Genomic DNA, 25335 nt, shown 5'->3' with positions numbered 1-25335 from the left:
CGCTAAATACCACGGAGCCGCCAGTCGTACGGCCCTCTGCCCCGCTTAATCGCTGGTCCAAGGCAGAGGTCGGACGGTCCGTGCTCGGATTGTTGCCCCGGCCTACACTCAACGCCCTGGTGTACCAGTCACTTCCTTTCGAGCCAGGGCTGCACAAGATGGCGGCGGCGCCATCTTACAACACCGCCCACATCATGATCACCCGCCCTACCCCCCCGCCATTCACACGACTAACCGGACGGGCCGCAAAACCCCGGAGCCGCCAGTCACACCACCCCCGTACTCGCCCCATCCCTGTCACATTACCCCCATACCCACCGGGCTCACCATCCTCCGTTCCAACTCCACTCCCGGTCACACGACCCCGCACCCGACGCAATCCCCCGGAGCCTCCAGCCACACGACCCTCCCTACTGGCCCTACTTCGGAGCCTCTAGCCACACGACTCCGTACCCGCCCTACTCCGGAGCAGCCAGTCACGGCTTTCAGTACCCACACTACCCTCCGAACCCGCCAGTCACAGCACTTGCCGTTCCAGCCCTACCCGTAGTCACAAGATTCTCCGTACCGCTAAATACCACGGAGCCGCCAGTCGTACGGCCCTCTGCCCCGCTTAATCGCTGGTCCAAGGCAGAGGTCGGACGGTCCGTGCTCGGATTGTTGCCCCGGCCTACACTCAACGCCCTGGTGTACCAGTCACTTCCTTTCGAGCCAGGGCTGCACAAGATGGCGGCGGCGCCATCTTACAACACCGCCCACATCATGATCACCCGCCCTACCCCCCCGCCATTCACACGACTAACCGGACGGGCCGCAAAACCCCGGAGCCGCCAGTCACACCACCCCCGTACTCGCCCCATCCCTGTCACATTACCCCCATACCCACCGGGCTCACCATCCTCCGTTCCAACTCCACTCCCGGTCACACGACCCCGCACCCGACGCAATCCCCCGGAGCCTCCAGCCACACGACCCTCCCTACTGGCCCTACTTCGGAGCCTCTAGCCACACGACTCCGTACCCGCCCTACTCCGGAGCAGCCAGTCACGGCTTTCAGTACCCACACTACCCTCCGAACCCGCCAGTCACAGCACTTGCCGTTCCAGCCCTACCCGTAGTCACAAGATTCTCCGTACCGCTAAATACCACGGAGCCGCCAGTCGTACGGCCCTCTGCCCCGCTTAATCACGGTTAAACGACCCACCATACCCGCGAGCCATACACGCCCGACACACAGCCTCCCGTAACCACCCTACCCCTGAGCCGTTAGTCACGCGACCCTCCACTACGTAACCGACAGTCACTCACATGAATTGATACGAGTAGACCATGGTCTTTACAGTTAAGAACCCAAGTGGAGCCGTCATCATTATATAAGATGGTAGTTAAGATAGCCCTTCCCAACCCACTCCCGTCGAGGCCCAGGCGAGAGATAAACCTGCTGACGCACAGAACGGCTCAGCCTACCACGGCTAACTACGCAGCCATGCAGTACTCCAGCCGAAGACCCTTACACTCGGGAGGACCCACCAGCCGCCGCCATCTTACCAGCGCTCTGCCACTCTCCATGAAATCTCCGGCGCATCTATGCTGCGAGGCGGTGGACAGCAAAGCGCCCTGCCCGGACACTCGCATGGTGACACTGCGCAGCCCTGCTGGATCCCTCATTTGTTTTGGTTTGCCGCTAACCAGGCAGCTTTCCTGGTAAAACCGGTTTAGGAAACAGGGGTTTCAATTGAAGGCAGCCACACACTACCTCCAGGGATCCTTTGAGGCAACGTCCTCCGCAGACGCAGAAGTGCCGGCAATGCCGGACCAGACACGGGGGCGTTCCCGGCGTCCCGTGACGTCGGCAAAAGCCAAAGAATGTCGGGAACGCCCCCGTGTCTGGTCCGGCATTGACGGACAGGCCCCTCGTCCAATGGCAAGGCTCCGTTTACGGAGCCAGCCAATCAAGGACGAGGGCCGAACAAAAGCCACACTATGGAACTCAACAGGATTTCGCCTGCGCGGAAAAGCTGCGCAGAGCGCAGCTTCCGCTAGGCGAAACCTAAAAAGGGGTGTAGCAAAAATAAACTTGGAGATCACCAATGCGACACTTTAATCTCAAAGTACCTGCGATGCGTAGCGCAAAACAAACAAAATGGTTGCAGAGAAGGTGATGGGAAAGTTCTTCCTGTGCTCCGTTCCGATGGGTTAAGATGTCACCGCGATGTGTTGCACCGATCCGGTGCGATGAGATAAAATGGTGCTCTTGTTGCAATGCGACAATGTAGATGTGATGCGTGCAGGCCCGACGGCCGTGCGGCAAACTCAGTGAACTTCTGAGCTGCGACAGGCCCTGCGACATGCTTCTCCGGTGATGCGACGACACCCTCTGTGACGGCAACACGCTTCCCCGGTGTTGCGGCGGTATTCAGCAGCGGACAGCTTCTTCAACAATGCAACAGCACTGAGACACGCTTCTCCGGTGATGCAACGGCATGCTTCTCCGGTTATGCGACGGCGAACAGCAGCAGCGTTGACACGCTTCTCGATGATGCGACAGCGGCTGCTGCGACGGCGGCATGCTTCTATCTCATTGCATTGCGTTTCCAGCTCCAAACAGCAAAAGAGGCCTCACACACAGTTACAGACCCTCCTGACAGACTAGAACTCCCAGCAAGGAAGTTCAGGGAAGCTGGGGGTGAAGTCCTTTTGTGCCTGGGACTTCAGAAACAAAGTAGTCTAAAGCTCTGAGGTTTCAGCTCTGATATTTATACCCCAAAAGTCTTTGTTCTCCATGTGTGAGGGGTCCTGGACCCAGTCCAAACCAGTTCAGGGTACCTTCTACCAGTGCACCTCTTCGTCCTTTGTGAGTGTGGGCCGGGGCCATCAGACACACCGCAGGAGGTGTAGCCAGCATTGTGGAAGGCAGGCACAGCCCTATTCAGCCCCAAGTGCAACTCCACCCACCACTACAAATCCAGATAGGTCTATTCAGCCTAGTGCTGACTCACCCAGCCTCCTGCAGCCACGCCCAAGCCCTGTCACTCACAAACCTGACAGTCAATACACAGCCAAGCAGAGGCACACAGAAAGGTTGAACACGAGAATAGCCACATTCTAAAAGTGCTATTTCAAACACAGAATTTAAAAACCATCCTCCCTAAAAGATGTGTTATTAAATCCTGAGTTCCAGGATACCAGACTTCAATTTTCTATCTTGCTTCTGTGGGAAGATATGCAGGTAAACATGATACACAGCATTCCCCATTCTAGCCTATAGGCAAGATAGCCTTTCAATTGTAAAAAACGAAAATGGATGATTTTCACTACCAGGACATGTTACCCACACTAGCACATGTCCTGCCTTTCACCTTACACTGCACCCTGCCCAGGGGGGTACCTTGGGCCTACCATAGGGGTGTCTAATGTGTAAGAAAAGGGAAGGGTCAGGCCTGGCAAGTGCGTACACTGGCCAGGACAACATGGCAGTTAGCAACTGCACACAGGCACTGCGGTGGCAGGCCTGAGACACCATCTTAGGGCTACTCCTGTGGGTGGCACAATCAGTGCTGCAGATCCACAAGTAGCATTTGAATCACCAGCCCTGGCACACTCAGCGCACTTTACTAGGGACCTACTGGTATAACAAATATGGCAATCATGGATAACCAATCATAATCACAATTACTGAGAGAGCATATGCACTTTAGCACTGATCAGCACTGGTAAAGTGCCAAGAGTCCTATAGCCAACAACCAAAGGTCAGGAAAAACAAAGGAGGAAGAAGCAAAAAGTTTGGGGATAACCCTGCAAAAAGGGCCATTTTCAACAATGCTGAAGACACCCAACTTCTTTTCTCCTGGGGGAAGGATGAGGCCTTCTCTGTAGAGAAAATCCGTGAGTCCCTGAATGCAACATTTAATTGGTAATCAAATAACCAACTTAATGTAAAGAGGATAAGACGAAGCTCCTTTTCTTTGGCCCTGAGGCCAAGACATCTTGGGAAACTTTCTGTCTGAAGGATGCCCCCTCCCCCTTCCGCTATTAACAAGTCATGCTGTAAAAAACCTGTCCTTTAAAATCGATGAGCAACTTTCATTTCACACTCATATCAACTCTGTGGTGGGTATGGGCTTTGCCGTCCTTCTGGTCCTGAGGAAAAAATGTTCTCTCCTCTCTTTTCAGGCTAGAGAACAGGTGACCCACGCCTTGATTACCTCAAGACTGGACGATAGAAATAGCCTGTATTCAGGGTTGCCCAAAGGTTGCAGTTAGTTCAGAACGCAGCAGCACGTACCATCTTTGGGCTCCCACGCCCCTCACATGTCTCCGGTCTCCTTCATAGCCTACACTGGCTTCCAGTTGGGAAGAGGATCACTTTTAAAATACTGCTTTTAACCCAGATAGCACTTTATGGGACATGTCCTGGGTATTTTCAGGATACATTCAAGCCTTACACTCCCCAGAGGAACCTTCGCTCCGGAAATCTCTGCCTGGCCATAGTCCCTGGATCAAGAAGGCGAGGGCGGGGGCAGATGCCTCTCATTTATAGGCCCCTCTCTCTGGAATGAGCTGCCATTGCTAATCAGGGCCATGAAGGAAATATCGATCTTCCGCAAAAAACTTAAGACTTGTCTCTTGTCCTCAGCTGAGGCTCTTCTCTTTTCCTGCATGCAGACTGCTCCATCGATATAGCCCCAGGACACTCCTCGGAGTGACAGCAGCGCATAGAAATCACCTACATAAACATCAACATAAAACATTTGAAATTCATGGTATACAATGTCCTTTGTCAGGCGCTTCAACTCACCACTTTTTTGCTCTCTCAAGGAGTCTCCATGAGTGGGAGGAGCACACCTACACATGCCCCAGGAGTCTCCATGAGTGGGAGGAGCACACCTACACATGCCCCAGGAGTCTCCATGAGTGGGAGGAGCAAACCCAGACATGTGTCCCAGGCATCTCCATGAGTGGGACGAGCACACCTCCACATGCCCCAGGAGGCTCCCTGAGTGGGACAAGCACACCTACACATGTCCGAGGGGTCTCCGTGAGTGGGACAAACACACCGAGACATGTGTCTCAGGAGTTGACATGAGTGTGACGAGCACACCTAGACATGTGTCCCAGGCATCTCCATGAGTCGGATGAGCACACCTACACAGGTGTCCCAGAAGTCTCCATGAGTGGGACGAGCACACCTACACATGCCCCAGGAGGCTCCATGAGTGGGACGAGAACACCCAGACATGTGTCTCAGGAGTCGACATGAGTGTGACGAGCACACCTAGACATGTGTCCCAGGCATCTCCAAGAGTCGTGATCAGCACACCTACACAGGTGTCCCAGAAGTCTCCATGAGTGGGACGAGTACACCTACACATGCCCCAGGAGGCTCCATGAGTGGGACAAGCACACCTACACACGTGTCCCAGGAATCTCCATGAGTGGGACGAGCACACCCAGACATGTGTCTCAGGAGTGGACATGAGTGTGACAAGCACACCTAGACATGTTATGTTAGTATGAATTTGTAGAGCGCACGTTCACCCTGGGGTTTCTTGGCGCTGTGTACCGCTGGGGAACCCGTCCTGGCTTTCCCTATTGGGCATCCCCAAGGTGGAGGCCAGGCCAGGCATCCCTGGCAGCGAGGGGGCCATTGTGGAGATTAAGAAAGCTATTGCCCAGAGTTGCAGCGTGGGACCCATGGTTAGAGAGGCACCGAGGCGAGATTTATCGAGCCCGCTGACATTGGTTCCGTACCCTGCCGCATCGGGAATTGAACCATGGTCCCGGGCCGACCTGTGCTTCTGGGTCTGCCGCCTCTAACCGGTGAGCCACATGTGTCCCAGGCATCTCCATGAGTCGGATGAGCACACCTACACATATCCCAGGAGTCTCCATGAGTGGGACGAGCACACCCAGACATGTGACCCAAGAGTCTCCATAAGTGGGACGAGCACACCTAGAGATGTGTCTCAGGAGTCGATATGAGTGGGACGAGCACCCCTAGACATGTGTCCCAGGAGTCTCCATGAGTGGGACGAGCACCCCTAGACATGTGTCTCAGGAGTCGATATGAGTGGGACGAGCACCCCTAGACATGTGTCCCAGGAGTCTCCATGAGTGGGACGAGCACACCTAGACATGTGTCTCAGGAGTCGATATGAGTGGGACGAGCACCCCAAGACATGTGTCCCAGGAGTCTCCATGAGTGGGACGAGCACACCTAGACATGTGTCTCAGGAGTCTCCATGAGTTGGAGGAGCACACCTAGACATATGTCCCAGGGGTATCCATGAGTGGAACGAGCTCTCCTAGACATGTGTTCCAGGGGTCACCATGAGTGGGAGGAGCACACCTAGACATGTGTCCCGGAAGTCTCCAAGAGTGGGACGAAAACACCTAGACGTGTCCCAGGAGTCTCCATGAGTGGTACGAGCACACCTAAACATGTGTCCCAGGAGTCTCCATGAATGGGACGATCACACCTACACATATCCCAGGAGTCTCCATGAGTGGGACGGGCACACATACACATGTCCCAGGAGTCTCCATGAGTGGGACGAGCACACCCAGACATGTGTCCCAGGAGTCTCCATAAGTAGGACGAGCACACCTAGTCATGCGCCCCGAGCTCTCTATACTATAGTGACTTCATCTGCACTTGACTGATGAGGTTTGATAAGACTGAAACATGAATGGGACTGGGGTTTCCGTAGAGAGGGATGTGGACTAGCAGAGAGTCAATAATGACCTCCATGAGCAATTGACTTAATCAACCAGAGGACCATCAGTTTCACTCATGTGAGCTCGACCGTAATCGACCACCGCTCACTAATCCAGGAACACCCGCAGCTGATGATTGTTGAAACCAGAGCACATTAGATCTAGAGGGGTCGAAGGTTTGAACCGTACGGTACAGATTTACAAAGGTTTCGCATTGGGTTTGTGTTACTTTTTTAACGCAGTCCGACTCAAAATCCTTTTTGGTATTTACAAACCAACACAAATTGGTGTTTGCATTGGTTTTTGAAAAAACTAACGCAAACGAGCAGAAGCGCTGCTTTGCGTTACCCTGCGTCACGGGGGTTGGTTGTCCCATGGGTGCTACATGGCTGTTTCAGTGCAACCACCCATGGCTTTTGACACAAAACTTTATCTAATAACAATACTATAGAAAGCACTAGATTTCCAAACCTTTTGCGCAAGGTTTGTATCACAAAAGTGCTGAAAACCTGCAAAAAACGTTGTTGGATTTATTAAAGTTGCCGAATAGTGATGCAAAGAAGTGCAAAGCGCTGCTTTGCGGTTCTCTGTGTCAGAGACGAGTTACAGGGGTGGTACATGGGCGTTGTGCTACCACCGATGCTTTTTGAAACAGAACCCTGTCTACTAAGAATAGGAGACAGGGTTTTGAACCAACAAAATAATGCCACTTTGAAGCAGGTATTAAATGGAGTTCCACTTTTATTCCGATTCCTTCAGGCAACTTGGCATGTGGCTGCAGTGTGCACACACGTCCAACGTGGGGAAAGGTTTACAGTTGGTTCAAGCATATTATTTTGTAATGTGGTAAATATTTGATTTACCGTCTTAATTTCTATGCAGGTAAGTACTTAAACAAAAATAACTCAATCGGAAAGAAAGAGACAGAGTCCGTGGTGTTAGAGTTCTTAGGGGTTTTATTCCTTAAAAAGGAATGGTACCAGACCGGATATCGTATTCCTGCCACCACAGGGGTGCAGGAAGGGATAGAGCAATATTTTATTGACAATACATAGCTTATATACTTAAATCATATTATAGAAACCAATACAGTAGGCGTAACAGCTGAGAGAGACAAGATAAGACACACACGTGGTAGTGATACGTAATTGAAAGGCGTGAACTAGGCGTGAACATAGAGGTGTGTGCTAGAAACGTCATATGTAAGTATCATAAGTGGGTGGCAACAAAAGCAGAATCTTGCAATGTCAGCAGAAATCTGAGGCCTGGATGCGTGCGCAGCTGCATGACGTGTGCATGACGTAGGACTGGAGGGTGCAGGGGACTTGGCATTTACACTTAGCGGAAAGAGACAGAAGTCTGGCATGTCAGATCAACTTGTACCACTATCATATCTGATATCTGATGTTTAGGAACCATATTATCTAAAGAGAAAGGTCTCTGGGGCAGAAGCTATTCTATACTGACTGTGAGTGCGTGTATAAGCGTCTAAGTGTCTGCATGAGATGTGAGGGGGTCATGGGCCTTCCATGGTAACAGAGGCTATGAATTACTTGCACGGAGACAGTGAGGCCGGGCCCTTTGCTCTGCAGCTGGGGGGATGTTTACTTAAACTAGTAGGCAGGAATGCATTTTCGAGGAGCGGAACAGATAATGCGAAGGTTGAATTCGGTCTTGGCAGGCAGCAGGCTGAGCTAAGCGCCGTGGGCCGCGCAGGGAGTAAGGCAGAGGTCACAGGTACAGAGGCAGCCCAGGCTGAGGCGTTCGGAGTCAGAAGACAGGAAAAGGCTTGATGGCAGAATTCGGGGCCTGCTTCGCCAGAGCTGAAAAACGTGTAAAGTACACCACAAAAAGACGTTGGCATAGCATACTTAGGAACTGAATATTCAACCCGTTCAAGGCGGGTCTGAAAGAGGACATGTTAACGTTGAACGCAAATGTATTTGCGTCTTCATAGCTGGCACAGGAGGGAAATTACATGCACTTTAAACTCGTACATGGAGACGGTGGGGTACACGTTAGGGAACATTTCTTGACCATAAAATTTATATTTCCTCATTCCCTCCTTGTTCCCTACGGACCCTTCATGATATATCGATCCTCATGAATCGATCAGTCTGTTCTTGTAACATCATTTGCTCTTCTTTCTTCTTTTTGCGTTTTGAGTGAAAACTGGAATGTGCAATGCACGATGTGGCGCACAGTCCACAAATCGCTGGCCCACATTGTAGGCACAGGCAGCAACTGAATACTATGACAAGGGCAACGCCTAGGAAGGATAGGATCTTCCATCCCCAAGCAGTCAATGTTGTCCAGAACCAACCGGACCAAGTCCAGGTGCCTGGATTCTGATGTATCAAACTTGCAATTTTATGAAGACGTGTAATAGCTTGGTATACCGTTGGCGCGTTTTCTGGAATGAAAACACAGCAACTTGACCCGATGACCTTACAAGCTCCGCCTCTGTCTGCCAAGATGACGTCAATAACGAGACGGTTTTGAAGAACAACAACCCGCATGGCGGACTGCTCCTCTGTTAAGTTGCCTAGAGCGGAGGCAGTTTCATTCACTACTGCTTCGAGTGTTCTAGTTAATCTTCGTATTAGTTTACTGTTTTGGACGGGGCCTGTGAAGAAAAAAAATCCTTTATTGAAATCTGTGTATTGCTCCCATGCCGTTTCAGTATAGTCGACAATCGGGAGATCTCTTCTGAGTCTACTCTTTACTAGATTTGTATTTCTGTGATAATCAGGAGGGGCTAGGAAAACAGGTGGCAGAAGGAAGGCAATATAACAGGTACCATCCCAATCTGGAGGTAAGCGTATGTATGCGGTATGGCCACAAACAAAATAAGAATGACGAGTAGCTCTAAAGGAAGACTTGCCATGATCACTGAATTCGACCACGGTAGTACATTTACTATGACCTAAGTGTACTGAACCCTTCTTTCTGACACATAAGTCACCTGTGACTGGTAATACTGACATAGCAGGGAGAACTGGTGCAGCTTCGGATTCAACAGTAAGAATCATGAGGTTAATTGTATAATTACCTAATCCATATACTTCATTTTCTAGATCAGTTCCTGTCCTAATGGGAAGTCCCTTCTTGTCAGGGTAGCAGACGTTGAGCAGAACTAGGTTCAGGTTTCCCCAAATCCAATTCCCCTCGAAAACAGCAATATCAGAATCTAAAGAATTAATTAATCTAAACCATGCACCACAGGAGCCATTGTGAGTGAACGGGTACGGGAAGAGAGGCAGAACTCCCTTATATTTCTGATAGGGAGGGAGTCGGCCACATATCCAACAGTTTGTAGCATTGTTAGTCTGATGGGAGTGATGTAACATACTAATAAATGTGTTGTTGCGCAGCGCAAGCCTGTAGGATAGTTCATGAGGCGGTAATTCGCTAAAAGAGTGTTCGGCAGTTACATTGTAAGCAGATTGTTCACGCTTGAAGATAGGGTAGTATATTGGCAATAGTATACTAGCAACAATAATCAAAAGACTTAGAAAAAACATAATCAATAATGTCACTATACAGTGACTGCGGAGTGATTTACAGTATGTACGTTTCTTGAGTTGTCTCTCTCTCTCTCTATCTCGATCTAGGGGATACATGTCAGAAACTATTTAACCGATTCACCTAGGGGAGGACTTAAACAATTAAACTGTCTGACTTGCTAGATCGAAGTTTTGTTCGATACTCCTCTTGGGGAGTTTTCTCTCGCTTGGAAACTTTACAGTCACTAGATTCGAGGCAGTCCTTTGAGGGGTGGACGAGTCAGTTTCTGGCAGCAGTTCGTTGCATTTTTTAATATGACTCGTGTGGATCCACCCCTTTCGGCCTTCCACCTTGATCGCGGTCCTCGTGGTAAGAAGGACGATCTTCGGCTCTTTCCAGCGGGGCTCCAGCGGACTTTTCCTGTCGAAGTTGCGAATCAACACAGCATCGCCGGGACGGACATCATGTGGCTTTACATCAGTGTTGTCGGGAAAGGCTGCGGCAACCTGTGAACGACATGATTGGAGTGCAGACATCAAGGAGGCAAGGTAATCTGTCAGCATATTACAATCAACATCGGTAATTTTCTTAGGCATGGGCGTCCCCCACATATTCGGTGGTCTGCCAAAGACCACTTCATACGGGGATAGCCCTGATCTCGAATGGGGGACCATTCTCATGTAAAACAGTGCAACGGGCAGGGCGACTATCCAGTCGACCCCTTTCTCTTTACAGATCTTTGCAAGGCGGGTTTTCAATGTCTGGTTATGCCTTTCGACAAGGCCAGCGGCCTCGGGATGTCGGACACAATGGAATTTCCACTGATATCCCAGCAGAAGGGAAACCTGTTTCATGAGCTCAGATGAGAATGGCTGTCCGTTATCTGAGTACACGATACGGGGCAAGCCGTACCGTGGGAAGAATTCTCGAACCAGCTGCCTGGCAGTGGTCGGGGCAGTGTAATCTGGGACTGGATATGCTTCGGTCCAACGGGAAAGTGCACAAACAACTACGAGGACGTACTTGAATCCTCGACAACGGTCCATCTGGATATAATCCATCTGGAGGACTTCAAAAGGGTGATCGGGAGGATGAAATCCACCTTGCTCTACAGGGACGCTTTTACCTGGATTGAACTGACAACAGATCATGCAAGTACGCACTTTCTGTTTTGCTGCTGCTCGTAAGTGTTTGTTGTACCAGAGATTCTGTAAACTGTCTAACATAGCTTTTTCTCCTAGATGTGCTGGACTATGTGCTGTATTTATTATGACTTGAACCATAGAGTCAGGGAGAAACCATGTAGATTTTCCCTTCGTCATCCATCCTTGATCTGTCTGAATCCCTCCTAGTTCAGTCCATTTCTTGATTTCATCTGGAGTGGCATGTGTCTGAATATCGATTACATCTAGTGTGGGATTCCTAACTGACATACACTGTGTCGGTACTATTGTCTTTGTCACATCAGTTGTCTGGGTGTGAGTCAATGCTGTATGTTTTGCTGTTTGGTCTGCCAGGTCATTACCCTGGGAAACAGAATCTGTAACTTTAGTATGTGCTTTACACTTCATGATGGATATGCCTGAAGGCAGATGTATTGCGTCTAACAGGGCTTGAATGAGGGAACCGTGTTGGATCTTGGCACCGTGAGAGGTCAAAAAACCTCGTTCTTGCCATAACACTCCGAAGTCGTGTACGACTCCGAAAGCATAACGGGAATCAGTGTATATGTTAACATTTCTGTTCTTGGCTAGTATGCAGGCTCGGGTTAGAGCGATGAGCTCCGCCGCTTGAGCAGACAGTGTGTCAATACGATGTGTTTCTTTGACTTCAGTTTCAGTGGTCACTGCATACGCGGCCACTAACTCTCCTGTACTTGTTCTCATACATGAACCGTCCACGTAAAGTGTCAGGTCTGGATTTGTCAATGGAACATCTGTTAAGTCTCGTCGGGGCTTTGTTACTGCATTAATGATCTCTATACAATCATGTGGGGCTGGATCTGTCATAATGGAGGGTAACAATGTTGCGGGGTTTAGAATGCTACAGCGTCTGATTTCTATGTGTGGCTGGAATAGCGTCAATTCATAACCTGTCAGTCGTGCTATAGTTAAGTGTTGAGTCTGTGTTCGGTTTAGAAGGACCTCTACAGAATGTGGAACTTGTACTGTCAATGGATGACCTAATACAATTGAATCGCTCTGTCTGATAGCTAGGGCTGTTGCGGCAACTGACTTTAAGCACGCAGGGAGTGCCTGGGCTACTGAATCCAATGTACTTGAAAAATAAGCACAAGGCTTATGTGAACCTGCTTGGTCTTGAGTGAGGACAGACAATGCTGTACCATCACGTTCTGTAACAAAAAGTGTAAACGGTTTGCTGTAACATGGTGTCGCTAGAACTGGTGCTTGACATAAAGCTTTCTTTAATTCCTCAAAAGCCTGTGTATGTTCCTGAGTCCAAGGGAGGGCAGTCGAAGTCGCTGCCTCCTGTGTTGTCAACTGAATGAGTGGTTTAGCTAGAAATGCATACTGAGGAATCCATTGTCTGCAGTACGAGGTGAGGCCTATGAAGGCCCGCACTTCCTTTTGTGTCTGGGGTTGTGGCATATTTACAATTAACTGGATGCGATCAGGAGTGAGCTGTCTCCCCACTTTGGACAGCAAGTGACCCAAGTACACAACTTGCTGAACACAGAATTGTAGCTTCGAAGGAGACACCTTGTGTCCCTTGTCGGCCAGAAAATGTAAAACCGTCAGTGATGCTTGCTCACATTCGGGCTCACTTCGTGCCGTGATCAGCAGATCATCGACGTATTGCAGTAAAGCAGTGTTAACTGGCATTTGGATACAATCAAGTTGTCTTTTCAGTGCTTGGCTATAGATGCTGGGGCTTTCTGTGAATCCTTGAGGTGCGCGTGAAAATTTGAAACTTCGTCCATTTAAACTGAATCCGAAGAGATATTGGCTCTCTGGATCAATGGGCACACTGAAGAAGGCGTTCTTGAGGTCAATTACAGTAAAGAACGTTGCTTCTGAATCAATGGCAGTCGTTTTCGTTTCAAAATGCTTTATTCGGTTTGTACAAGTACAACCATATAGCAACATTCATAGATACAATTGAAGTCACTTTTGAAAGGATTAAAGAATGATGAAACATGCTAAAACAAATTACATTAATACATTAGTACAGCCAATCAAGATAAAACCTAAAAAAAGAAAGTAATCACTAAGTATAGCGTCAATATAAACATTTGGTGCAGGGCATGTCAAGTGGGACAGTACTAGACAAGAAGCCTATACAGGACATAAAGTGCGGTAATGTGTGCAAAATAAGCAAGGATTGGACATAGCATTTAGCAGCAATTTAGCAATTAATGCAGAGACATACCATGTTAAAAATAATCACTTATATATAGCAGTCGTTTTAGCTTTTGATACAGCATACAAATAGATGGTACAAAATATAAGACCTATGCTAGGCCTAAAGTGACATAGTATGTGCAAAGTATACAAAAATGAACGTTGTATTAGCAGCAATTTTTAATACTAGTGCAAAATTTGCCGAATGAGGTAGTATCAGTCGGAGAGAGGTCTAGACTGGGCATAAAGTGCAATAGTGTGTGCGAAATATGCAAGGATAACTAAAGTGCAATGTCTGTAACGTCTCTTACTTATTTTAGCAGCGACAAAAGAAAGGCCTGAACTGGGCATAAAGTGCGATAGTATGTGCAAAAATATGCAAGGATAACTAAAGTGCAATGTCTATAAAATCTCTTACGTATTTGGAAACAATTATATACAAAAATTTTAAAAGGTATAGGTCCAGAGGGGTACAAAGCCAAGGGAACAATCGATATGGAATCTAAAAACATAATGATGCCAAAGTTCGTGTATAAGAGAAATGCAAAGGTTTGACGATAGCTCACAGTTGGTCAATAGGTATCTTTACCAACGGGGGTCATACAATAATTGATTTCCTGTGTCCAATACATTTAAGGACATAGGTGGCTACACGGTGACATATATTAGGGGACGACAGGTCAAACAACAGTTGCATTGCAGCTCTTATATCACACGTACTGTATTCTAAAAATAGTTGCTTTAGATAAAACTTTCTAAAACCAGTATAAAAGTTGCAAAGTAATAAAAAGTGGCAGATACTCTGTTTCGATTTCCCATCGCATGGGCACGGGCAAGACCCCGGCTTTTTTACAGTGGGGAAGGCCACCAAGTGGTGGACTATGCCCAGCCTCAGGCGTGCAAGAACAAAACGATGGGAATTAATACTGACGAAATTAAGGTATGATGGGGATCCTGTATTTAGGTTATATTCCAGGTACAATTTAAAAGTACTTTGTGTAGCATACCTCTGCATTCTAATCCCTTCTGCATGATCCATATAAGTGGATTTAAGGTCACACTTCGTTAAAACTGAATCAATGGCAGTCAATAAGGATGAGATATCGGGAACCACAGGGTACTGTGGAACAATGCATTTATTCAGTTCTCGTAAATCAATCACCAGCCGATATACTGGCGGTGCATTGGGATCAGTACGTTTAAGAATCGGAATGATAGGGGAATTAGAGATATTGGAGTCGGTCTCTACGACCACTCCTTGGGCAATAAGCTCTTCAATGATTTCCAGTAAAGCCACTACAGCATCGGGTGGTAACTTGTATTGTCTGATTCGGGGTAAAACAACACCTGGCTTGAGTGTAACACGATATGGTGTAATATGCATGCAGCCTACATCGGTTGGGCCTTGTGCCCACAGGTGTTCTGGTACATTTTTCAATCTGACATCAAACTCTCGTAATACATAGTGACCCTTGAAATCTCGCAGGAAAAGTCTAACTCCTTCCGGAGAGCAGCATATCACGGCTCCTAGAGCCTTCAGTGTTTTGATACCTAACAAGTTTTCTGGACATGATTTCGTGAGTAACAAGTCTGTAACACGTGATAATGGACCTACTGCTAAGGGGACAGGTTTCGATACTTCATTTACAATAGGCTGTCCTGAAAAACCAAGGGGAAACATTCTGTGAGCCTGAGAGGGGTGCCCCTGGAACTTCATCATGGCTGATCGTTGTGCGGCTTGCCCCTGTGTCAATTAAAAACTTTCTGTCTTTTCCCAATACTTGACTGTGTACATAAGGACCCTCTTGATCTACAGGAATCTCAATAAGAGGCAAGCCAACCTCCCTCTCTAGGCTGTTTCACGTGTATCGCTGATAATCGGGGTAATCTGATTGGGCATACTGGCACATCTGCCGTGAAACTTGCTGTGTCGCGGCAATGGGCTGTGGCTGTGATGCCGCTGCAGCCTGTCCTGTATGTGATGAAGCATGCATCGGTTGTGAATTCTGCGAAGTTTGTTGTTGGCCCTGGTCTTGTCTAGGCGGATGCGGTCTTTCTTTAGTTTTACCTGTTGCTATATTGTGTTTCAGGACTGGACATTCATGTACGTAGTGACCTGGCTGCTTGCAATAGTTGCATGTCCCTTTAACGGGGGCTGCTGAATTATTTGTCTGTGTCCCACCCTTTTTCTGACCGTCAGCCGGAGCTGTCTGGGCAACTAGTATTTTCATTTTCGTGTCTTTCATACGTCTTTGTTCATGTTCCTGTTCTTCTCTGATTCTGTTCTGATGATATTGTAACATTTGTAACATCTGGGATGGCGTATTTGCTTGCCATGTGCTTTCGACTTTATATACTTGATTCTTAACTTGCGTTAGGGAATTCTCTACTAATTTACTTACAAAAAGGTGTGGGTATGACTCGCTACTTGGTTTCAGGCCACTATTTATAATGAAACATTTCTCGAATCTTGAATAGAAGTCACTAGTATCTTCATCGTGTTTCTGTTTACAGGCTGAGATTGCATCCCAGTCTTCCTTTTTAGTTGTCAATAATCTTGGCAAGACCTGTACTATCAAACCTGGTAATGCTTTAGCTTTTTCCCCAAGGCCTAGCCCTGGAGTACGAATCCTTTCCTCGTCTTCTATTTCAGTCCATATGATCTTTTTCTCTCCCACCTCCCATTCTCTTTCCTTGAGCTTCTCGTAGATGCCGGTAGGCAACAGAACTTTTAACAATTTCATAATATCAGTATAGGTGTAATCTCCCATGAGTAACATATCCTTAAGTTCCCTGTGAAAACCTGCGGGGTCTTTATCATGACAGGGTACTAGTTTCTTCATCTCCAATAATTCTAACTTGGTCAGAGGGGTGTATACATACACACGTTTCAGGGTATTATCGGTACCCATGACTGGGTGTACTTCTCGTAATGGGTTCTGCCTTTCAATGCCATGAAGACGCTCCATATGATACATTTTTCTTTCTGGGGGCGGAGCGGGAACATATTGGGGGCCTAAGAAAGTGTTATATCTGTGCCGTTGTTCTAGAATTATTTGAATTAACTTAGTACTTAGGCCTCTCCATCTATCCATAAGCAGTGCTTCTAATGTATCAGGTAAAGGACCTGGATCAGAATGTTGATTTCTGTATAACGTGAGGAGGTGCTGAATCATGTATATACCTGCTAATTTCTGCTCGTCTGGGGAAAGGTTCAGAAATGTATGTGCTACTGTGTCATCATTGTATATATTAGTATTGTCAGCCCATAGTACTGCTGACCGGGCTAGTTCTTGTTCATCCATAGAATTGAGTACATGGTACCCCATTCGTTCTCGAAGCATTTTATCAGTGTCTTGAAACAGATATTCAGGAGAATTCGGTTTTGATATGCCAGAGAGAAAAACTCTCTTGCTTTCTGGGCGAATGCCTTTCCTAAGGTAAGTTCCCTTACCTACATACGCTATCGTGTCTGTAGTCTTTTCTGGTTCTTCAGGTCCTTCCTCCTCCTGGGAGGAGCCATTTTCTTTTTCCTTTTCGTGTATTTCTATTACTGTTTTTCTTATTTTCTTGTACATGCTAGCTATGCAATTCTGTTTATCATGCTTTCCTTCGGCTATATTTTGACCCCACTTGTTTAGGGCTTCCATCTCATCCTGGTCTGTCTCTGGCCTGTCTCGGTCTCTTATTAAACAATTTATGAAAAAACGTAGTATATATGCTTGAGTGTCAACTTTCTGATGTGCCAGGGCCTCCTTAATACTTTCAGGGTTTTCCCCAGTCTGGACAAAATGATATATTCTATCTAGGTGATCAGACATATCTGGGAATAACACTAGATAATCTGTAGCTTGCCGCAAACGTAGTGATGCTATCAACATTCTGTCGTCTTTACCGGGTACTGGGTCATATCTGCAAACTGGGAGCTGTTCTTTGAGTATGTCGAGACGGGGTGATTGGAGCATAGGGTGCTTCTGCATGTCCCTAAGGTGTAATCTGTGTGTTGCTGGCGGGGTCTGGTAACCCCCTGTTGCACCTCCTGGGGCGGAGGCTTGGGCATTATCCCTCTGTGGAGTCTGTATATGTACTGGAACTTGTCTCTTAGTAGGATCAAGCAACGATGGATTTGGTATCTTAACCTGAGGTGGGGGAAGTGGTGGGGGTGGAGGGGCAGGCTGTCGAACGGGGGAACTTTGTTGCGGTAATGGCGGAATATGGTCTGGAGGCGGGTTGCCACCTCCATCACCGTCAGTAGGCGGTACACGGGCAGGTGGGTTGGTGTAAGCGGGCGCTACATCATCTAGATATGAAGCCAGGAATATGTCTTTAGTAGTCCTGTGGTTTACTTTAGTTGGAACCAGTGGTGGCGGCAGATTTTTCGGTATTTCTGAATTGGCTTCAGGCGAACCCTCGGCCACTAAGTACATGCCATTTACAAGATTGTTTCGTGCACGGTCTACTTGTTCGGCTTTTACTCGGATCCCTTCATTAACTAATTCGTTTTCTCGGACTCTATCCGGCGCTTCTCTAAGTCTATCTTCTCTTCGGAGTTCTTTTTCGGCTCGTTTATGTGATTCTTTACGCCATAACTCTATGGCATCTTTCTGTGATTGTCTGGCTTTCTTTCTCCATAGTGCTTCTTCTATTTTCAGGATGCACTCGGCATCCCATGTTCCTGTAGCGGGCCATCTGTGTTTTTCTTCTAGGTGCTTAGTATAATCGGCCCATAAATCTAGATACAGTATGGCGTCTATGCCATGCTTGTGGTACATGTAATTTCCAGGCGTGTCCCTAGGGGGGATAGGAATTTCTTCCTCTAGCATCCCTTTCCTAGTTCCTATCTGCTTTAACTTATTGAAAAACGGCATCTTGTCTACTTAATACTGGATACTCAATCCTTGCTACTGAACTCTGAACACAATTAGTTACACAAAAACACAATAATGCACATTAAACAATCACTCATACCACAACATTAATCACATGAGAGAACATTTAGAACATATATCTCTACCCTCGGAACCAGATGTACTGCTAAACAGCACAGATACACTGTCGAAGACAGTGCAAGAACTTGAATAACGGATATACTGCTAAACAGTACAGATACGCTGTCTAAAACAGTGCAGACCGCGTTTGTGTACCCAAACCCGTCTTTACCGGATACATAATAATGCACCCGTCTAGATACGTCCCAGCAATGGTACTCACCGGGAAGCACGGAAACAGAAGGCCTCGGAAAACTCGACTGGACTGGACCGGACTCGACTCGACTCGACACGTGGATACTTCGGAAAACTGGTGGGCCTCTTGACACCTCGGACCTTGCTTCTTTCGGCTAGGCTCTGGTCGGGATCCTCCGCACTCCTCACCGCCTCGTCTGGGTGCTGATCGCAGTCTCCGTCACCTCCGTGGGCCAGAGGGAGATACAGGAAATCCTGCGGGTACGCGTAGTTCCGTCTTGACTGATGGCAGGGGGCAAAGCTTGCAACGCACCAACCGGCGCGTGAGGTGGGGGAGGGGTCCCTGTTCGGGCGCCAGAATAATGTGGTAAATATTTGATTTACCGTCTTAATTTCTATGCAGGTAAGTACTTAAACAAAAATAACTCAATCGGAAAGAAAGAGACAGAGTCCGTGGTGTTAGAGTTCTTAGGGGTTTTATTCCTTAAAAAGGAATGGTACCAGACCGGATATCGTATTCCTGCCACCACAGGGGTGCAGGAAGGGATAGAGCAATATTTTATTGACAATACATAGCTTATATACTTAAATCATATTATAGAAACCAATACAGTAGGCGTAACAGCTGAGAGAGACAAGATAAGACACACACGTGGTAGTGATACGTAATTGAAAGGCGTGAACTAGGCGTGAACATAGAGGTGTGTGCTAGAAACGTCATATGTAAGTATCATAAGTGGGTGGCAACAAAAGCAGAATCTTGCAATGTCAGCAGAAATCTGAGGCCTGGATGCGTGCGCAGCTGCATGACGTGTGCATGACGTAGGACTGGAGGGTGCAGGGGACTTGGCATTTACACTTAGCGGAAAGAGACAGAAGTCTGGCATGTCAGATCAACTTGTACCACTATCATATCTGATATCTGATGTTTAGGAACCATATTATCTAAAGAGAAAGGTCTCTGGGGCAGAAGCTATTCTATACTGACTGTGAGTGCGTGTATAAGCGTCTAAGTGTCTGCATGAGATGCGAGGGGGGCATGGGCCTTCCATGGTAACAGAGGCTATGAATTACTTGCACGGAGACAGTGAGGCCGGGCCCTTTGCTCTGCAGCTGGGGGGATGTTTACTTAAACTAGTAGGCAGGAATGCATTTTCGAGGAGCGGAACAGATAATGCGAAGGTTGAATTCGGTCTTGGCAGGCAGCAGGCTGAGCTAAGCGCCGTGGGCCGCGCAGGGAGTAAGGCAGAGGTCACGGGTACAGAGGCAGCCCAGGCTGAGGCGTTCGGAGTCAGAAGACAGGAAAAGGCTTGATGGCAGAATTCGGGGCCTGCTTCGCCAGAGCTGAAAAACGTGTAAAGTACACCACAAAAAGACGTTGGCATAGCATACTTAGGAACTGAATATTCAACCCGTTCAAGGCGGGTCTGAAAGAGGACATGTTAACGTTGAACGCAAATGTATTTGCGTCTTCATAGCTGGCACAGGAGGGAAATTACATGCACTTTAAACTCGTACATGGAGACGGTGCGGTACACGTTAGGGAACATTTCTTGACCATAAAATTTATATTTCCTCAAGAAGAGAACCCCTTTAAGTACAAAACCTATGATAGACTCGCACACACTTCCTTGCACTATGGTGCAAAGGTGTGTGGACGCCGGCGCTAGGGAGAGGGGAGGAAAGTGCCACAGGTCTCCAGATATGGCACTTTCTTCTTTTCTTTCTCTCACTTAATGCAGCGCATCAACTTTGCGGGCTGCGCTGTAAAGGTTTGTAAATCCGGGCCTTTCTATTACAGAGCACTGACAGGAGAAACACAAACCTCTTCAGTCCTAGCACTGCCTCGACAACACTTTAGGAATCGCCAGAGCGCCACAGGTTCCTGACTGCTGAAAAAGGGTCACTTCCGGTCACAACTGATCTGTGATCTCCACAGATTACCTAAATCGATAGAATATTGGGAGATTCCTCCCAATCGCCCTAATTTATTTTCATAAGTACAGTAAGAGCCAAGGCCCAGATGCATGAAGCTAAAAACCGCTCGCAAAGGGGCAGATCTCAGAATCTGCCCCTTTGCGACCGGTATTTTTGCATTTTGGATGCATCATCCCAAATGAAAAAATCGCAAATTAAGAATTCGCTAAATTGCGATTACTTGCATTTAAGGAATCTCAAATTGAGATTCCTTAAATGCAATGCATTAAAGTTTAAAAAAATAGCGATTTCGCTAATAGGGCTCGCAAATTACTATGAAGTTCAACTTCATGGTAATTTGCAAAAACTTTGAAAAATGCACTAAAGTGCATTTTTCAAAGTTTCATGTTGCGCACACACATGCCCTAAGGGCATATGTGTTTTCGCAACATATGTGCACAGATCAATTTCAGGGGTGCAACAGGGACACCCCTGCACCCTTGAAATTGCATTCTCATTTTGCGAATCGCAAATTACGATTCGCAAATTGAGAATGTCTTCCATTCATTCCTATGGGCCTCTAGGCCCATAGGATTGAACGGGGAGGTATTTCTTAATTAAGACTCGCAATTTGCGAGTCGCATTTAAGGAATTTTAAGAAATCGCTATTTTTGAAGTGATTTCTTCTTGCATAGCATTTTGCTATTCCTTATTAGCGATTCCTTATTTTTCGCTAATAAGGAATCGCAAAATGGATGCTTGATGCATCTGGGGGCAAGTGGATTAAGGTTTCCTTAAATAGCGACTCCGTAGGACTTGAAGGTGATGGTGGTAATTGCATTCCCTAATTGCCCATTTTAGGAAATGCTTTATACATGTGCTTTAGGAATAGCAAATATGTAATCCCTATTTGCGATTCCTAAATCGCAGTTGCAACTTGCGATGTCTACAGTGTAGAAATAGTAAATTGCGACCGGTGTTGGCCCTTGGTACACCTGAAAAGGCCATTTGGCATTTCTTAAGCGATTCGCCCCGTTAAGAAATGACAAATGGCTTCCTACATCTGGGCCTCAATTTCCAAATGGATTTTTCCCACGCAGAATAGGCGATTACATTCCTGTTTATAGCCCCACCCCCTCGAATGCCCCCAGCCCCTCCCCCGCAGCATTTAGATGACAAGACAAATGGAGGCTGGGAGCGACGGGGATGAAGACAACAAACCTTATTTTCTAGACACTTACAAATATATGCATCATTGTTACATTATGCGATTTCTTAATTGCGAAAATTAAGAAATCGCAATTAAGAAATTGCAAAATGCTATGCATTAAAAAATCGCAATATTTTTTGCGATTCCTTAATTTTCCTTAATTGCGATTCACAATTTGCGAATCGCAATTAAGGAATCCCTTCCCATTGATTCCTTTGGGCCAAAAGGCCCATAGGAATGAATGGGAAGGCATTCACATTTTGCGAATTTCAAATTGCGATTCGCAAAATGTGAATGCAATTTCAAGAGTGCAGGGGGGGGTCCAAAGAACCCCTCCCTGCACCCCTTAAATGTAACTTTAAATGCAATTTACACACACACATGCCCCAGGGGCATGTGTGTGTGTGTGTAAATTAAAAGTTTCAAAAATGAAATTTGTGCATATTTGAAAGTTTTCGGTAAATTAGCATGAAGTTCAACTTCATGCTAATTTACCACTTCCAAATTACGAATTCGCAATTCAAAAATGATCATGCATTGCATTAAGAAATCTGAAATTGCGATTTCTTAAATGCAATCGCAATTTTAGAAATCGCAACATGGTTGCGATTCCTAAAATTGTGAAATGCGTGATGCATTAAAAATTAGTCAATTGCATTCGCGAACGGCCGAAAATTGCGATTCGCACCGTTTGCGAACGCAATTGACTTTGATGCATGTGGGCATTAGCCTGGTTTTAGGAATATTCTAGAACAGTTTATAGATAAACATTAGTCTGTCGGGCCCATTGACGCTTTCATGTATTGGTGTGAGGGCAGACGAGTGCAGCAGGTGCAGTGGCACCGGGGCCGCTGCACCCCAATCATGTCTGTCTTTAACTGTGTGAATGGGGGGTAGGAGGCTCCAGGCACCCTTGCTGCCCCCCAGAGGCAGAGGGCTGGACGGCAGCCCGCGCTTCCAGGCGGCGCAGCCCCCTTAAGAAGCACAGGCTGGAAAGGAATCAGAGGAAAAAGTTTGCCGTCCCTCTGGAGATACCATCTTGCTAATTAAGGCAGAAAAATGGGTTAATAGGATGCCTTTATGTCTCTTGCAGTGACACCATCAACGGCAGCATCTGTTAGAATTCACTCCGTTCATTAAATCTTTTTGAATCTCCAGCCTTCATGGCTATGATTTATTCATTAGTTTCCCGCCCGCTCCCTTTTTCCGCCTCTGATGGTTCTTTCCAGCGAGCTTTCGCTCATTCCATCCCGATGGCCTTTCTTCCTGGCGCATGTGTTTTCCCGCTGCCTCCCACCCTGCGTCTTCCAGTCGCCGAGGAGGTGGCAATGCTTGTAGGGGGCCAGCATTTCACATCTGTTCGGGGGATGTGTTTAAGGGGCGCCACTGGGCATCTTTCCGAGCTGTCCTCTGGAACAAGGTGCCAGAACCATTGTGTGTTCCGGTGACCTTGAGAACGAGCAGGGAAGGTCAAGGCTGGAGGGGAAACGAAGCCAGCCCTGCCAGAAACATTCAAACCAGCTCCACGGTGCGCTGTGCAAGTAACTCTGGGGTTTATTTATGGGCCGACAGACGCACCAGTGGTGTAAAAAAAAAATGCACCATGTTGCGTCATATTTACAAAGTGACACATCTAGGTAGATGTGTCACTTTGTAAACTCCTGCACCACATTATACCTGCGCCAGGTATAATGTATGCAGGGTGGGCGTTCCGACGCAAGTAAGTCTCGTAGAAGTGGCGCAATGAAATCTATGAGATTTCACCGCGCCACTTCTAGGACACAAATGCGTCAATATCTTACGCCTGCCTCACAGCAGGCGTAAGACTGAAGCAGGCACATTGAAATGGGACTTGGCCATGTTAAATGACCCATTGCTGAAGTTGCGTCACTTTTGTGACACACTCCAGCAATGCGTCATTTTTGCGCCTACAGATACGTCAGAAATACTGATGTATCTGTAACTCTTTGCGCTATGATGCGTCATATTGTAAATATGAAGCATCCAGCATGTCACAAGGAGGGCGCAATGAAAGTGACGCATCGCTGTTTTCATGCAGCGATGCGTCACTTTTCATAAATGAGGCCCTAGGTGACTACAAAGAGATTGTGTGGAAAAACCAATAGGCCTAACATGGCCGTTAATCCACCAAAATGCCAGGGGTAGCGGAAGTTACTTCAAATGCCCTCTGACCTTCACTTTCACTCACACATACACACGCTTACACATACACACATTCACACATACACACAAACACTGCCTACACATATATACACACAAACTCTGCCTAAACATACTTACACACACACTCTGCACCGCACAAATTAACACACATTCACTTGAATAATCACACACAAAACAGCAAGCTGCGCACAACATACATATGGGCTTATGTACAAGCCCCTTGTACCACCAGTACGTCACTTTTTCCCATATTAAAAGTGACTCGCAAGGGGCTTGTAATCTGCCCCTCACATTTTAAAGACTTGTTTTTCTTACCTCAGCTGCCAGGGAAAGTCACACCACAGGCTGCTTCTGTTCCTGGCACTGATTTTGCCACTGCTGAACCTAGGGGTCACAAAGGCAGTGTCAGGGTCACAAGGGCCATGCCAGGGGTCGCATCAGTGAAAAAACAACAGTTGATGGACAAAATGCAGAACAATGTCATACATTCACCCCAGTGCAGAGATCTGGGCCTAAATCCATCGTTTTTTTGCTCACCATGCCATTCCAGTTCAGACATGGCCATATGCAAATCAGCCTTGACCCTGTGCCTCATGGGAACAGTCCAGCCCGAACTGCCAAGCCATGTCTTTCCTGGACCGGAATCAAGCATCCTAGGACCGGTTTCTGGCTATCAGCCGTCTTCAGCCAGGATAGCTTGACTCCAGTGGTGTGGAGAGCATGGGACTCACGTCTGAGCATACCCAGCCCACTCGGGGTGACAAATGCAAAAACAACAGTTGATGGACAGAACGCAGAACAATGTCATACATTCACCCCAGTACAGAGATCTGGGCCAAAATCCATCGTTTTTTTGCTCACCATGCCATTCCAGGTGGAACCTAGCCATATACAAATCAGTCTTGACCCTGTGCTCCATGGGAACAGTCCAGCCCGAACTGCCAAGCCAGATCCTCCCTGGACTGGAATCGAGAATCCTAGGACCGGTTTCTGGCTATCAGCCGTCTTCAGCCAGGATAGCTTGACTCCAGTGGTGTGGAGAGCATGGGACTCACGTCTGAGCATACCCAGCCCACTCGGGGTGACAAATGCAAAAACAACAGTTGATGGACAGAATGCAGAACAATGTCATACATTCACCCCAGTACAGAGATCTGGGCCAAAATCCATCGTTTTTTTGCTCACCACACCACCCCAGTTCAGACACGGCCATATGCAAATATGGGCCGCAGCAGTGACTTCTAGAGACCCCTAA

Source organism: Lissotriton vulgaris, chromosome 8, assembly GCF_964263255.1.
Source record: "Lissotriton vulgaris chromosome 8, aLisVul1.2, whole genome shotgun sequence".
Classification (NCBI taxonomy): Eukaryota; Metazoa; Chordata; class Amphibia; order Caudata; family Salamandridae; genus Lissotriton; species Lissotriton vulgaris.
Note: the sequence above shows the minus strand (reverse complement) of the source record.